This window comes from Nannospalax galili, unplaced genomic scaffold (assembly GCF_000622305.1).
Source record: "Nannospalax galili isolate Female #2095 unplaced genomic scaffold, S.galili_v1.0 scaffold876, whole genome shotgun sequence".
NCBI lineage: Eukaryota > Metazoa > Chordata > Mammalia > Rodentia > Spalacidae > Nannospalax > Nannospalax galili.
In genome coordinates, this window is record NW_008337442.1 from 140,182 (window position 1) to 154,287 (window position 14,106).

Sequence of the window (14,106 nt, forward strand, 5' to 3'; positions counted from 1 at the left end):
AAAAGTTCTATCTCTGTGGCCTAGTACAATTCAGGTTTCCTTCCTTCTCATATCACAATTGTTCTATGTCAGAAGAGGCTCTATAGATATTGTGTTCTAGAAATCAGGTTCTTCAGCATCAGCCCAGAGTCTTCCATTGCATCGTCCACATTCCACAGACAGATGAGAAAACAAAGAATGCTGGAAGATTTTTAAGGGAATTTGTGATATGGCACAGGCATGATATTGGTCTATATTACTTCTACCCACGTTCCTTTGACCAGGACTAGTCACGTAATTGCTATGATTTGCAAGAGATTCTGGGAACTGCAAATTCTTCAGCATGAGGAAAAGAGCAATTTTGAAGACTAGTCCTGACTCTGCTCAACTTCTCAATTCTGTGAAGCCTCTGATGGGGCCTAGCATGCTTCCTGGGTTCCAGAAGCCAAATAATTACTTTTCTCTGATGAAACTCTATCTCCCTCATTTCCCCAAAATAGGATTATCTTGGATTATTTAGTTGCAACATACAACATTTTTAAAAGATGAGATTGCCAAGATAGCTCTCTACCAGTTCTAACGGCATCCTTTTAACAACTTCAGGTTCCAAATATCAAGCATTAGATGCATAAAAACATGCAAACTTCATTCTCATCACAAGTGGAAGTTTGTGTTTAAGGTGATGAATCTATTAGGTACTGAGAATTTTTTAATTTATTTACCTATTTCTATTTTATATATATGAGTGTTCTGCCCACATGTGTATGTCAACTGTGCATGCAGTGCCTTTGGAAGCCAGAAGAGGGTGTTGGATCCCTTGAAACTGGAGTTATGGATGGTTGTTAGCCACCATGTGGTGCTGGGAATAGAACCTGGGTCCTCTTCAAGAGTAGCCAGTGCTCTTAACCACTGAGCAATCTCTCCATCCCTGAGATGTTTTAAATTGTGGTTTAAAGAGCAATGTGAAAGTGAGGGACACACACCACATCCACTTGTTTTAAATACCTAAGCCAGATTCATGTCCTCTATTCTCAAGCAAGTTCCTGGTCATCTTCAAAAATTCCTTAAGTCATATTCTCTTCAAAAGCTTTCTGGTATGATTGGGTTTTCTCTCTGGAACTGCAAGAAAACACCTTGGTATTTTGGGACAGAAAATTCCTGTGCTGGGCAAAGAGAAAAAAACATTTTAATTCTAAGAATGATCTATGAGTAGTTTTAAATCTCATCTTGATAATGAAAATTATCCTATATTGTTACCTGTTTCCTCCTTTAAAAGATGCTGGAAAGTGGGGAGTACTAAAAGACTCTAGAATCCCTGGAAATGTCCAAGACTTTATACATCCAAGGTTATAAATGCCTCAAGTGTCCACATTCATAAGGATTATGTGGGCTGTTATTTATGTAAACATTTTCCATATTGATATTCATTGATTTCCCACTTACTTTTCCTATTTCAATTTTCTGTTCAAAACTTAATTCAGCAATTTTGACATATTTAGCCAGTTCCCAAAACCTTGACTGGATTTTTAAATCAATCATACCCCATTGACACAGAATGAAGCAAGAGCAGTCTGGGGCCACCAATCATTTCCAAGTCTCTTCAGGGATGTAAATGCGAGGTCGGAGATGTGAAGAGGAATAAAGCGGTTCCTTCATGGAAAGAGGCTTTTTATTGTTGTTCAAAAGCTTCATCCTCTATTAACTAAAATAAATTAATAAAATAAAATAAACTTCAAAGTAGACACATTGGACATGTTGAGTTTAAACTCAGGGTTTTTTAAATTTTTTATTTATTATTTTAATTTCATGTATATGAGACTATTGCCTACATGTATGTAAGTGCACCCATGTCATACAATGCCCGCAGAGGTCAGAGGTTGGAGTCCAATCCCCTGGAGCTGGAGTTACAGACAGTTGTTAGCCATCACATGGGTGCTGGGATTCAAACCCAGGTCCTCTGCAAGAACAGCCAGTACTCTTAACCGCTGAGCCATCTCTCCAATCCCAATTTAAACTCAGTTTTAAGCCACACATCTACAATCTCTTCAGTGCCTCTGAGCTCACAATCCAGAAATTTGGGGGAGTTGATCTAGAAATAAAAGTCTCAAAGGTACTTTCTCTGCCAGTTAGCAACACTTTCTATATGTTCCTTGTAAACTGTTGTTCAGTCTTTATACCCAACTAATCTAGCCCATTAAGTATAGAACAGCAGATAAATGAAAGCTCAAGCATAATCTAGATTCTCACATATACTAGGTACACACACACACACACACACACACACACACACACACACACACCACATCTCTTGAAAACTGAATTGTCTTGTTTTTTTAATTATGTGTTTGGGTATGGGTATGTACACATGTGTGCACGTGCTAGATATATAGACAGTTGTGAGCTGTCCATCATGGGTGCTGGGAATTGAAGTGTCCTCTACAAGAGGAGTATGTGCTCTTAACCACTGAACCATTTCTCTAGTCTCTTACACACTCTAAATCTTAAAGAAGGTAAAAATACAATGGCTGGCCCTTCACTAAGGATGACTCGCACTGAATATTTTTGCAATATGCCCAGTTTACAAGCTGCATGGTTTTATTAATGCTAGTTTGGTTTAAAAATCAATTACTTTGGGCTGCCATAGTCTATGACTTACCATATATATGGTACATTTATATGTATGAAACAGACGTTCTGACCTAACAAGCCAGAAAATTATTCAACTCTCCTCTTGCCATTTTTTTTCTGAATGCAGGAAACTCTGCTTGAAACTTGTAGTGAAAAACTGTAAAGTCAATAAGCAGGTTGGTTTCTGTTATTACTGATGAAAAATAAGCCACATGAAATACATTCATTCAGACATTCAAGATGCACTGATGCATCACTTTTGATTTGGTTTAACTTGTTTTTTTATAGAGTCATCCACCAAAATGATAAAAGAAGAGACTTTGTCAGGCAGCCTAATAGCACTGGCTATTTGTATATGATAGAAAACTATTTTCCAGCTGTGTCATCTTTACAAAAAATACACACAGAGGGCAAGGCCTACCAAAGTTCAGGTGTTTCAAAACAAGCTGACTGGACTGTAAATTACCTACTGACCTTGTACTAACAACCAAGTTCCAAGCACTAGGCTGCCGTGAACTCTTCAGGGTGCTGAGGAAAAAGTGCACTCCTATGGACATTAGAAACCAAAAGAAAATTGTGAGCATTGACCAGTCTTGTACCCATGCTGTTTTCCACAGCAAGAAAATAATTTAATGCCTTTTTCTTTTTGCTTCCCTCTTGCATCACCTTTTTTTATTCACCCCTCTCTTCCTCCCTGCTTATATTTCTTGCTTTGCCCATTTAAATAAGATGGGTTCAGAGTACTTGGTCCATTCAACTTGTAGAGGCGATGACAATACATACGTATTTGTCTACTTTTAAACACAGACAAAACCAGTAAGAAGGACAAAATGTAAATGCTAGCATCCTCCAAATTCAGAATCAACTATGAATAATGATACAACCTTAGGGAAAGCAAAAGATGTATCTGTCTTTGCAGGCGCAAGTTGCCTTTGAAGGTACTTCAGTGCTTTAAAACTGTCAGTAAGCCTCTGTATGTTTCCACTTATTACCCTTCTTGTTACCATGAGGTGGAAGACCAAAATTATATGTTTGTATCTATTTTGGTTAGCATTTAGGTAAACTTCAAAAACAAATGCAAATGTAGAAATAAGGCACGAGTGTGTTTTGTAAGATTTCCTGTATTGACCCGAGGTTTCATTGAGGTCTGAGGGTTCACCAAACATAAAATTTACCAGGCTTCCAACTCCAGAGAAGGAACTTATGGGATCAGGATAAGGAAGGGGTATCCTGGGTCAGAGTGCCCCACACTGGTACTAAAATTGCTAGAAATTGAAGATGTGTCTACTCTGAATGCATCTGCTAAGACCAGGAAATATACCTTTGGTCAACCACACATCACATATTTCCCTGTAATCAAAGCCTTCTGAAGCCCAGTAGACAGTTTCCCTCCAATGCAGCCAGCAGCAATCTACTGACCTCCTCAAACCAGCCCCTTGTTGTGTGGAAACCCCACAGCCTTGAGAAACAGAAAGTTGGTGGTTTGAATTTTCAATTTTTCTACTGTTTGAGTCAGCCAAATATATGTAACATCAGTACAAGGCAACTCAAAATGTGATACGTAAACAAGTACCAGGCTGAATACTGTCACCCGTCTACCACAGGACCAACTACAGGCAAGCATTTAGAATCTGTTTCTGAACTATATTTTCCACAAGTCTTATCAGCAGATTTATGGGTTTCATGATACAGTAGGAAGCACTTCTGTGAAGTTTAGAAATGAAAACAAGAAAACAGTAGCTATTCACAGGCAAAAAGCATTAATAAGGAACAGAAATGAAGGTTTTGACAGTTCTCCTAAAAGCAGCACCCTTCAGTATCCTAAGAGCCTGAGACACTGACCATAACTAGGCTGTACTTCCTGTACTCCCAAAATTCCTACAAAAGTCAACAGACTCTCAAGTACTTCAAACAACTGGATTAACCTTTGGTACCTTGCATTAAATCCCTCCCTATTGAAGGTACTCCGGGCTTAATATTTTTAGATGAAACAACTTGAATGTCGTTAATCTAAGGATAGATTAACAAATAATGTAAAATTGACAAATAACCTACAGATAGATCAGCAACATGGATAAATTTCAAAGTGTTAACAAAAATTTGAGAAAAAGAAAGGACCAGAAGATTTTATTCCCTTTAGGTAAAGCATGAGAATTACTAAAAGCAGAGTTTGAGCCACTGCCAGCTGCAGTCGCACACTGGCTTCTCTCCTCTCCAACTTGGCAAAAAGAAACTGAATGCTGCATGTGCTGTTTTCCAGAACTACAGGAGAAACAACTATGCACTCCCCAAACCGAATAATTTATCAAGGTAACTTTATAGCCATTTATTCTTATCATAGATGCATTTCATGTCCTTCCTAGTGATTAATTTTTATTGTATTCCATAAAAGTATGTCAATAATGAACTAGAAAATTTTGTTAGCAGTTTTAATTTGAGAAATACTCCCTAAAAGATCCAGTTTTGCTCTTCATCATGAGAAATAGCTTTTGATATGAGCAAATGTAGCAATTTCCGTCATTGCCCAAATTGTTGCATATGTGTCTAGGTTTGGTGTTAGTGGCTAGCTTATGGCTTTGTTCCTTCAATTCATCCAGGTCCTCTGGGAAGCAGAAAACAAGACAGGATTAGAAATAAAAGAGATTTATTGGGGCAACTCCAGAATGGAAAAGAAAGAGAGAGAGACAGAGACAGAGACAGAGACAGAGGACAGTGAAAGCAACAAAACTGCTCAGACTGAGCCCTGAGAAGGAAGAAGGGAGAGCAAGAGGGAGGACAGGAGGAACAGAAGGAGAAAAGAACAAAGCAAGGAGGTGGGAGGACTAAGAGAGGGCAGGGAGGGAGAGAGCAAAGTAGGTCTTAGAATACAGAGCATTTCCAGGTAGGTATGGTGCTGGAGGCCTGTGTCTCAGCACTTGGTAGGTAGAAGCAGGAACATCAGGAGTACAAGATCTCCCTCGGTTACACAGTAAGGGCTGGGCTACATGAAACTGTATTCTTATAAACAAAGCAAAATTAAAAGCAAAAAGGAACGTAGAGCATTTCTAAGCAAATTCAAAGCGGATGGCATAAAGTTAGACCTGGGCCACCACAGGAGTTCTCTAGCTCCCCAAAATGGAACTTTGTATTCTTGTGGCATTCAGTTATTAGCTAGGAACAATAAAAAAGTGGGACTTTAGTACTACTTTTAAAATCCAGTGATGGATTTCAAAGCAGAACAGCTGGTGCAATTGTTCAATGACATTTTCTGCAGTGAGGTCTAAGAGGCTCGTTTTTGTTCCTCTCACACTCCCATTAATTCTGCCAAGGGGAAGTGACCTCCTTCACACCTGTGTGAAATAAAATTCATCTTTTGATCCCTCTCTTTCCAGTTACTCCTCTGAGCTTACTGAACTGGTGAGATCCAGGAAGGCCTGACATGTACTACTTCAGTTAAACTACAGATAACACCACAGCACAACAAAAAGAAAAGAGTTGTTTATTTTTGTCCTGCAAACAATTTGGAAAGCATCTGTGTTGTCCTTTAAGCTACTAGATTATTGGCTATGAAAACTTTACTCTGTCTTAACTTTAAAACAAAAAGCTTCATTCTACAATTGAGATATACAGGAAAGTTCTCATTTAGAGGGTTTGGATAAAGGTTTTGTGTATATTCTTATTTATATTTCTTATGTGAAGAAAATTAGAAGGTATGGATGAGAAGGAACATATTTAAGCAAAGTATCTACATTATTCTGAATACAATGCATGTTCTCTAATGTTCACATGTTTCTCACTGCTTAAACCAGTGTCTAGTAGCAGCTATTCAACAATTACCAGCAGGGATAGCGTTTGCCATTAGAATAAAAGTAGCAGCCAGTATTCCACCGAGAACCATGCTTGCAGCTGAAGACAGAATATCTGTACTTAAAGAGCACAGAGAAGTGAAACATAGTGATAGGAGCATTCACTTTTGGCTTCATAGCAAAGTAAGGTGAATGCTTTGCTAAGATGTTATTTGTAGAGTTCTCTTTATGTATGCAAGTCTCTAATAGATCAACCCGGAAACAGTGACAAAGCTTCATTTGTCAGAATGGTCATTTCATTGTAGGATACCAGGAATGATTTCATTAAGAAGCTATGAAGAGAATGAAGTCTAGAGAGCAGCTCAAGAGCTACCATCAGCATGAAGACCCATGACGGACCTGGGTTTTCATCACTGGCAAATTGGAAAGCTTTTACTTCATCTAGTCTAGAGGAAAAAATTGTAAGTAGAGAAAACTAAAGAAGAACTTAAGGGATCTTGGGTCTAGGTGCCTTTGTGCTGCCAGAGAGTTCCCAATTAGCCTGGTAAGTTAGTCAGATTCTGCCCACTGGGTCATCATCCCCCTGCTTAGGGGCCAGCCCTGTTTCCCCTATTCCAAGGCTCACATCTACACTACCGAACTAGTTAGGACCCACACACTTGGCCACCATCTTCCTGCTTCAGGATTATGCTCGTTCACACTGCTGGAGAGCTATAGGGCTACCCTGCCTACAACCATCACATTCCTCCATAAAAAAATCAAAAGTGAGAACCTGAAGCACAGATCAACTAACTATTTATAACTGACCAAAACACAATCAAGCCACATCAACAATAAAAACAAAATCAAACGTAAACTCAACACAGACAGGCTAGAATTTCATATCAAACAAAATCAAGAAAAGAAGTACATATGCCCAGGTCATAACATAAAAACACAAATAATATGAAAAGAAAACAAGATAAATCTTACCATTCCTAAAGAAGTGTTCTACAATGAAAACCCCAGGACATATAACTTAAAAGTGTGATCATAGAATTCAAGCTTTTTTTTTCAGTCTTCTTGAGACAGGGTTTCTCTATAACCCCAGCTGGCCTAGAATTTGCTATGTATACCAGGATGACCTCAATCTCATAAAGATCCCTTTGCTTCTGTCTCCCAAGTGCTGGGACAAAAGGCAAGGATTTTAAAGAACACACAACTCAAAGAACTCAAAGAAGAGAGGAATAAACTGAGCTCAAGAAAGTACAAATATACAGCTGAATGAAGTGATAAGGGCAATTTAGGATTTGAAAGTGAATTCACAAAAGAGATAGAAATAAGGGAAAAAAACTCAAGCTGAAATGAAGATGGAATTGAAAACTCAATAATACAATTTGAAATGGCAGGAGAAAGCCTCACCAACAGAATTTCTCAATTAAAAAAAGAATATAAAAACGGGATGATAAAGTTGAAAAATTGAATCACTCAAGCAAAGAATATAAAAAAATTAAAAACACAGTAATGAAATATTCAGGAGCTGTGGGGCAACATGAAAAGACCGAATCTACATATCATAGACATAAAAGAATGAGAAGAGTCTCAGATCAATGGCATTGATCATATCTTCAACAAAATTATAGAAGAAAACTTCATTAAATTAAGGAAAGGCAATACTCATACAGATACAAGAAGCAGACAGAACACTGAGCAAACAGGACCAGAACAGAAACTCCACATAACATATCATAGTAAAAACACTAAATGTACAGAATAAAGAGAGGGTACTGAAATCTTCTAGAGAAAAGCAACATATTACTTATGAAGGAGAACACATCATAATTACAGCTGACTTTCCAAAGCACATGATAAAAGCCAAAGAGCATGGAATAAAATATTCCAAGTTCTGGGGCTGGAGAGATGGCTCAGGCATTAAGAGTACTGACTGCTCTTGTAGAGGACCTGGGTTCGATTCCCAGAACCTATATGACAGGTAACAACTGTCTGTAACTCCAGTTCCAAGGGATCCAACACCCTCTTCTGAGGGCATTGCACAACATAGGGGCACTTGTATACATGCAGGCAATATACTCATACACATAAAAATAATAAATAAAATGTTTAAATATATATATTTAAAAATATTTCAAGTTCTAAATTATCATATATACCAACCCAGAATACTTTACCCAGCAAAAATGTCTGCCATAGTTGAAAGAGAAAGAAAAATCTTCCATGATACAAATAGCTGAAAGAACTCATAACCTTCAAATTAGCCCTATAGTGAATACTCAAAGCAATCCAAAGGACTGAAGAAAGGAATGACCATACCCAAAAGGCACAGAAAGTAAACAAATGGAAATAGGACTAAGAACAGAAAAAAAATGACAGAAACCAATATATATCATTCAATAATAACCTTTAAATATCAATGGCCTTAACTTCCAGTCAAAAGACACAAGCTAGTTGAATGGATAAGAAACACAATCCATCTTTTGTTGTCTACATGAAGCTCATCATCTTTGAGGACAGGTACCACCTTAGGGTGAAAGAATGGAAAAATATTCCAAGCAAATGGCACTAAGAAACAAGGAGGCATTATTATTCTAATAGCTGACAAAACAAACCAAAAATTAGTCAGAACAGCTAAAGAAGGTCACTTCATTCTGATCAAGGGAAAAACTGAGCAAGAAGACATTACATATATGCACCAAACTCTGGTGCACTGAATTTCATAAAAAGAGTACTATTGGACTTCAAGACACAGATTAACCCCAGCTCAGTAATAGTAGGTAGTCACCTACTAACAGAGAAACATCTGAATTAAATGGGTCCTAATTGGAAAATAAAAGATCAAACTGTCCCTATTTGTAGATGATATGATATTATACATAAGAGATCCCAAAATTTTCACCAGGAAAATTCTAGAAATGATCAACACTTTCAGCAAAGTGGCAACATACAAAATCAATTTACAATATTCAGTAACCTTTCTATATACCAATAAGAAGCAGAAAAAGGGTTCATGGAAATTCCCATTCATAACAGCCTCAAAAAAATCTAGGAATAAACATAATCAAAGACATTAAAGACCTCTACGGTGAAAACTTTAAATCTTTGAAGAAAGAGATTGAGGAAGACACAAGGAAATGGAAAGACTTCCTGTGCTCATGGATTGATAGAATTAATATTGTGAAAATGACCATCCTACCAAAAGTAATTTATAGATTCAATGTAATCCCAATCAAAATCCCCATGACATTCTTCATAGAAATAGAAAAAAAATCCTAAAATTTATATGGAATCACAATAGACCCCTGATAGCCAAAGCAATTCTGAACACAAAGAGCAATGCTGGGGGTATCACCATACCAGATTTCTAACTATGTTACAGAGATATTATCATAAAAACAGCATGATATCGGCACAAAAACAGCCATCAGTGGAATAGATCAGAAGACCCAAACATGAGTGCATGCAATTCCAGTGACCTGATATTTGGCAAAGTGCCAAGAATACACACTGGGAAAAAGAAAGCATCTTCAATAAATTGTGCTTGAAAAACTGGATCTGCACATGTAGAATGAAATTAGGCCTATATCTATCACTCTGCACAAAATTCAACTCAAAATGTATCAATCAACCTCAATGTAAAACCTGAAATGCTAAAACTGTTAGAAGAAAATATAGGCAGTACCCAACAATGTATAGGTGCAGGAAGGGACTTTCTAAGTTGGGCTTCAGGAATTAAGATTAACAATTGACAAATGCACCTCATTAAACTGAAAAAATTTCTGCACAACAAGGGAAACAACCAATTGAGTGAAGAGGAAGCCCACAGAGTGGTAGAAAATCTTCACCAGCTATACATCTGACAAAGGATTAATACCCAGAATATACAAAGAACTCAAAAAATAATCAAGAACACAAATGATCCAATTAAAAAGTGAATTATGGATCCAAACAGAGAGCTCTAAAAAAAATTAAAATGGCCAAGAAATACTTTAAAAGATGTTCAACATCCTTAATAATTACAGAAATGCAAATCAAAACCATTTTATTTCATCTTACCCCAGTCAGAATGGCTAAGATCAGGAAAACAGATGACACCAAATGCTGATGAGGATGTGGGGAAAGGGGAACACTCATTCACTACTGGTGGAATCACTGTGGAAATCACTGTGGAGAACTCTCAACAAACTAGAAATGAATCTACCATATGATCCAGTTAGACAACTCCTTGTCATATACCCAAAGGACTCAGCATCCTGCTGCAGAAATATTTGCTAAGACACGTTTGTTGTTGCTTTTTTCATGATATCTAAGAAATGGAAACAACCTAAATGGCAAATGGATAGTGAAAATGTGGTGCATTTCAGTGGTGAAGAAAAATGAAATCATGAAATTTGTAGGTAAATGGATGGAACTAGAAACTGTTATACTATCTAAAGTAACACAAACTCAGAAAAATAAGCAATGTATGTTTTCTCTCATTCATGGATCTTAGCTCCAAACCCTTAGGTGTGAATATATATCCTGATGTAACTACAAGAGCCAGGAAAATGGAATGTAACCTTGGGAAGTGGGGTAAAAGGAAAAAGGAATTCAAGTTAGGGGGTCTAATATTAGGCAGGTGTTATCAAGGCGGAAATGGGTAAAGCAGGGGATACTTTAACTGGGGAGCAAATAGAGGGATATACGGGGAAAAGGGTATAGGTAAATAATGCTTAGGTGGTGAGAAAAGCCAGAGGGAAATGTATTAGATCAAAACCCTACTGAACAATGCACACACATTGTATATATACATGAGTGTGTATAGCTGAAGGTATAGAACAACAACAAAACAAAAAGCAAACAAAAAACAGTGCCTGGTAGGGGAAACCTCCCTTCAAGTTGTTGGTCAGGGTAGCCCTACAGACACCCAAAACAACACAAGATATTGCCACAGCCCTTGGTTGTCTTCCAGAACTTGAAGACAGTTCATAATTGCTGAAGACAGGTCATAATTCAGACACAGGACTTGGAGCAATGGAGATAAAACAGTTCTGGAAGTCTCCTCCCTGAAGACTAGCTCCTACAGTATCAAAAGATATTATGTAAACTGCCAAGGAGGAAAAAACTTCTATCCTGTTTTAAGTCTATGAAACATAATAATGACCTCTAGCAAATTATCTCTTTTGGTGCAATAGTGACATTTTATCTTGGGGGTAATCAACAATTATCTAATAGGACTTAAGACCCACTCAATAGGAGACACCTCACGTGTGGTACTGTAAACATAACCAAATACACACAGCTAGAAATGTCATAGTTCCTAGAGAAAAATCTTTTGTCACATCCATAGACTTTGTATGTATCCTTATATTTACAGACAAATGTACCTCTCACCATTCATGAAGGAAGCTTCTTTTTACCACAGATGGAGACTATTACAGAGTTCCACAACCAGTCAAACTCAGAGAATAAGTGTCTATGAGGTGAATCTACATCTACACTGCAACCTCTGTATCTAAGGCTCAGAGAACATAGGGGAACAGGGGAAAGAAGGAATATTAATGCATCACTCAACTCTCACCAACAAAACATCCTCATGTAACAGATGGTAATTAACCCAGAAACTCACAACTGGTCAAAATGCAGAGAATAAGAGATTACAGAGTGCTTAACCCTGATATCAAACTTCTGCCTCCCAAGGCCCAGGGACCATTGTAGAAGAGAGGATGGAAAGATTGTAAGAACCAGAGGTGGTGGATGACCACAAGAAAACAGAGTGTTCCAGGCAGCTAGGAAGTTACTCATATGAATTTATAGCAATGGTAACAGCATGCACAAGATCCATGCAAGCTCAGTACAGACAAAAAGTCAGCATAGAAGTGGGGAAGTGGGGAAGAAGCTCCAACCATCACTGAGAAACTATTTTCAACCAATAACTGCTGGGAGAGGGAGGGTTGGTTTTCTTCAAGGTTGTTACATTAGGTAGGTTAACCAGGCTCCTATGGATAGACACATGCAGAAGGACATTTGAGGATACAAATTTGGTTCTATAGGCCTTAACATATATGACAGAGTACATGAAATCCAGCTGAGGGCCTGTAAGAGGGATGCAGTGATTTAAATATTATAAAAATATGTTGCATGAAATCCCCACAATTCCATTTTTTACAAAATAATTTAAAGGACTGGAGAAATGTCTCAATGTTTAAGAACACTGGCTGCTCATGCAGAGGACCTGGGTTCAGTTCCTAGCAATCACATGGTGGTTAACAACCATCCATAACTCCAGTTCCAGGAACTCTGACACCTTCTTCTGGCTTCCATGGAATTTCACAACATGGGTGCCCTTACATACACACAGGCAAAACACTCATACACATAAAATAAAGGTAAATAAATATTCTTTAAAGCAAAGAATTCAAGAATTAACTCACCATGGAAAAATTCAAATTAACCTGCTTTTTATTTATTGTTTTGTCTTCAGATTATCTTCTGATAGTCATTAAATGACAAAGAAAATTTGCTTGAGCCATTTAAAGCATAATAAACATTGAATCTCAAAGACATGGGCCTGGAACACATTTTCAGATGGTAGCAGCCTGTGGACAGTGTGCAGAAGTGTCAGCCCTAGTCTAAACATAATTTCCACCAACATTAAGGAGAGCAGCCAGGAAGCACTTTCAAAGGAACTTTCAAGGCCATCTGAAATCAGTCTTCTTTGAAGAAAATTATCCTGAAAAATGGAGTGTAGCCAAGGCCATTTTTCCTGTTCTGCCTAGGAACAATGTGATGTTTTTAACGGGACAAGTAGTATATTACTCAAGTCAATGAGGCATATATCACTGAAAAGTCTACATCTTTATGTGATAACAGGTCCAGCTACATAAAATGGAGAAATACGGTGTCTTTTTATTACATCTCCTAACAACAAAGTATTCCCATGAATCCTAAATCAGTAAAAGAATTCTTTTAATGACCAGCAATTCGCCCCAAAACCTAATTAGGATGATTACTTAGTAAATCATCTAGTACCCTAAGAGGTGTTTTGTTTGCATAAACGGATTCCTACACATATGTAGAGGCTCCTTAAATCCTATGACGTACAATTACAAGCAATGAGGGCAAAGCCCAGAAAGCAGTGTAAAGATGGAATATGAACATTTTCTGGGTCTTGATCCTTTGGCATAATTACAGAGACTCCAGTAATGTCATATTCCTCTTCAGGGACTTGGATTAAGAGTTTCTAACAGTGCCCCTGCCCCTGGAATACCCAGAAGAAATATTAAATATGTTAATTTTCAATGGTTTAATCAGGTCTTGTGTTTATACCAATTTATTTATTTAAAGAAAAACTTGTGGTGTGGATCCTTGTCCCCATAGCTATGGAAAGTTCCATCTACCAGATAATAAAGGAATTGGTTACAGAAGCTTGATACTTTGTACTATTAGAATGGCACTTTGCAATGAACTCACATACAAATAGATTTTATGGGCTAACATTCACAGCCATGTTACATACATGGAACAGGAATCCAAATTTGAACCTTGAAACACTGACTACAAATGAAAGAGAAAAGCTGTTGGTAAGATGTTTACAAAGAACTACTTTAACTTTCTAATTATATTATTTTCTTGTTTGTCCTTGAGAAACAGTTAAAGTCATTTACTTGTAAGATTTTTCCAGTTAAAGTGACCGTAGCTATAGGCAAACAACGAATTTTACTTAAGCTCTACACATGGG

General features: G+C 37.5%; 1 long non-coding RNA gene across 1 annotated transcript in view; it reads left to right on the forward strand.

The window, feature by feature from the left end:
- Positions 1-4,820: 4,820 nt before the first annotated feature.
- Positions 4,821-14,106, forward strand: part of LOC115070263 — an 11,001-nt gene continuing 1,715 nt past the window's right edge. Inside the window, exons 1-2 of the long non-coding RNA XR_003849448.1 lie at positions 4,821-4,917; positions 6,698-6,853. This is a non-coding gene — a long non-coding RNA (uncharacterized LOC115070263). The remainder of the gene's footprint in view (positions 4,918-6,697; positions 6,854-14,106) is intronic.